The sequence below is a fragment of the Myotis davidii genome, unplaced genomic scaffold, assembly GCF_000327345.1.
Source record: "Myotis davidii unplaced genomic scaffold, ASM32734v1 scaffold72, whole genome shotgun sequence".
NCBI classification, from domain to species: domain Eukaryota; kingdom Metazoa; phylum Chordata; class Mammalia; order Chiroptera; family Vespertilionidae; genus Myotis; species Myotis davidii.
In genome coordinates, this window is record NW_006284618.1 from 6,431,958 (window position 1) to 6,435,064 (window position 3,107).

General features: G+C 64.7%; 1 protein-coding gene across 1 annotated transcript in view; it reads right to left on the reverse strand.

Moving 5' to 3' along the window:
• The window catches only part of LHPP (phospholysine phosphohistidine inorganic pyrophosphate phosphatase), a 75,336-nt gene that overhangs the window by 63,528 nt on the left and 8,701 nt on the right, over positions 1–3,107 (reverse strand). The window lies entirely within an intron of this gene.

A 3,107-nucleotide genomic window follows, 5' to 3' on the forward strand; every position in this document is an offset into this window, starting at 1 on the left:
GTTCCGAGGGGAGCAGACCCTTCCCGGAGGACCGGACCTCCCCCCACATCCCTCCTCTCGTCCTGAGGGGCGCCCCTGAGGCTCCCCAAGGTCCCACCTGCCCTGCCCACGCCTCCCTCTCCTCCTGGGACACCTCTCTGTGCCCCAGACACATCCCTGCCACCTGCCTCCACACGCTGCCTCTCCACACCCCTCCCGCCTAGGAGACCCACCAACACCTCCCCCACCCCCACCCCACCCGGCCCAGCTGGAGGTCAGTTCATTTTTTTAATATATTTTTATTGATTTCAGAGAGGAAGGGAGAGAGAGAGAGAGAAACATCAATGATGAGAGAGAACCATGGATCGGCTGCCTCCTGCATGCCCCACACTGGGGATGGAGCCCGCACCCCAGGCCTGTGCCCTGACCGGGCATCGAACCCGGGACCTCCTGGGTCACAGGCTGATGCCCACCCCCTGAGCCACGCGGCCGGGCTGGAGGTCACTGCTGGTCGTGGCCGGCAGCCCCTGTGCCTCCCAACGCCGGGCACTCGCCCTGCGCATCTGAACGGCAGACGCCACGTGGACTCTGGATCCGTTTCCCCAAAAGGGCAGGGGCCCGGGACCGAGCGGAGGCCCTGGCTGAGGGGCCGGCTGAGGTGTCCCTGGTTGTCACCCAGGTGCTCTGGGGCGTCAGGAAGGGTCTGCTCAGGCCTCAGCACCCGGCTTCCCGCGGAGCTGGCACACAGCAGCCTGGCGTTGGCTGAGCGACTGGCTGATGCCAGGTCCCAACGACAGCCAGTGAGGGGACCTCCTGGGCACCCTGCCCACACTGCTGCCTCCCCAAGCCACTCTGCTCTGGGGGCACAGAGGGGCATCAGTGTGAAGGCACGCCTGCCACGGTCCCGCGCCACGAGGGGCCTCAGTGTGAAGGCACACCTGCCACAGTCCCGGGTCACGTGGGCCTCAGCGTGAAGGCACACCTGCCACGGTCCTGCGCCACGTGGGCTTCAGCGTGAAGACACGTTGCAATGGGCCCGGGCCACGCGGGCCTCAGTGTGAAGGCACACCTGCCACGGTCCCGGGCCACGTGGGCCTCAGCGTGAAGACACGTTGCCATGGTCCCGGGCCACGCGAGCCTCAGTGTGAAGACACGTTGCCATGGTCCCAGGCCACGCGAGCCTCAGTGTGAAGACACACCCTGGCACGGTTCTGGGCCACGTGGGCTATGGGCTCCGCGGCTGACACACGAGATTTGGGAGGAAATCGCAGAGCTGCTGACTAGAGCGCGGACGCAGGCTGGGAGCGGACAGGGCCTTCATCAACGGCCCGTGATTCAGCCCGTTCTTGGTATTTGTCTTTCCTAATCACAGGGCTATGGATGGCCCGTCATGCGCGCGGTTAATTGCCCTTCATAAAGACAGCTTTTGTGTTTTTAATTAGGCAGTTAATTATTGTAACTAATAGCATCACCTTGTACCTCACAGACAGAGCCTCACTGATTGGCGCCCGGAAAGTGTGATTCACACCCAAGTTAATGGAGCCGGTGAGGGGAGGAGAGGGGGTGCCGGGGGACTAATTATTGCTGATGAGTTACGATGCGACCTTCTCAGAACAGTGAGCATCGTGTGACTGAGGTGACAGAGCCGCACATCTGCTCCCAACGCGACTTCAGGAGCCGGCGAGACGACGAGATGACAGAACCCACGTCGGGACACTGCGGCCTCTGGTCCCTTCGAAATACCAACCTGCGTCCACCCAGAACCTCTGCTTTAAAACCCGAGGAACAGCCGGCCGGCGGGGCTCAGTGGTTGAGCATTGACCTATGAACCCGGAGGTCAGGGTTCGACTCCCAGTCAGGGTTCGATTCCTAGTCAGGGCACAGGCCCGGGTTGCGGGCTCCATCCCCTGTGGGGGGCGTGCAGGAGCCAGCCAATCTGTGACTCTCTCTCATCATTGATGTCTCTCTCCCGCTCTCCCTCTCCCTTCCTCTCTGAAATTAAAGAGAAGGAGAAGGAAGAGGAGGAGGAGGAGGAGGAGGAGGAGGAGGTGGTGCCTACAAGCCAGGAAGAGAACTCCCACCGGAAACCACCTGCCAAGACCTTGATCTTGGATGTCCCACCCTCCGGACTCCGGGGAAACGGAATTCTGTTGCTTATGCCCGGTCTGCGCCTGCGGTGTTCGGCTATGGCCGCCCAACCAGAGAACCAGCCCCTCGGCCCCAGCGGGTCTGCTGCCCCAGGGCGCACGCTGGCCTGGGGGGCCTGGACGTGAGAATCTGGGAGGTCAGGAGCCGGGCCAGCGAGGGCCCCCAGGGGAGTGACTCCAAGGGATTTCAGCACCAGGGACAGGCGAGCTCTGGGATAGGCCAGGGTATCACCCCTCCCCCATCGCCCCAAACCTGGGGGACAGGGGCCTCCTGCAGGGCCCGCTGAGGCCTCGCCGCTGCCCCTCAGGAGCCCGTGGACGCGCCCGACTCCTGCGGCCGCACCGCATCTGTGAACTGACCTTTACCTCAGCCTGGCGGGCAGGGACACACTCAGCGACAACGTCGTCGCCTGTGCAATTACGTGCATCGCAGAGCGGGTCCCCTGCAAATCACCCCGGGCCTCGCCCATCTGCTGGCTGTCGGCATCTGCCGGGCGCTCACCCGGAAACGATGGAGCCTCTGGTTAGCGTGGGGCGCAGGAGAGGCCGGCGGCCCCCGGGCTCCTGGCTGACCTTGGCGTGGCTGCTGCCCTCTCCGCTCACCACGGGCCGCGGGGGAGCTGGCCGGGGCAGGAGGGGCCCAGACCAGGCCCTCCCTCAGCGCCTACGGGATCTGTCACCCGCTGCCCCGAGGCCCTCTCCGCACGAGGGCACAGGCGCTGGGCGAGCGACAGAGCCAGGACCGCCCTTAGGCAGCCCTTGCCCACCAGCCAGTCACTTCTCCAAGGTGCATGCCACCCTGGCATCGCCACAGAGGCCAAAGGAGGCGCCGCCAGGGGGTCGGGGGCTGCAGGGATGGATACGAGGGGCTGCCAAGTGAGCGGTCCAGGGGCCCCTCAGGGGCAGGGCCATTGCGGGCTCAGAGCGCAGCTCACAGGTGGGAAGTGCTCCCTGGGCCACAGGGAAGCTCTCGTTTCGTTT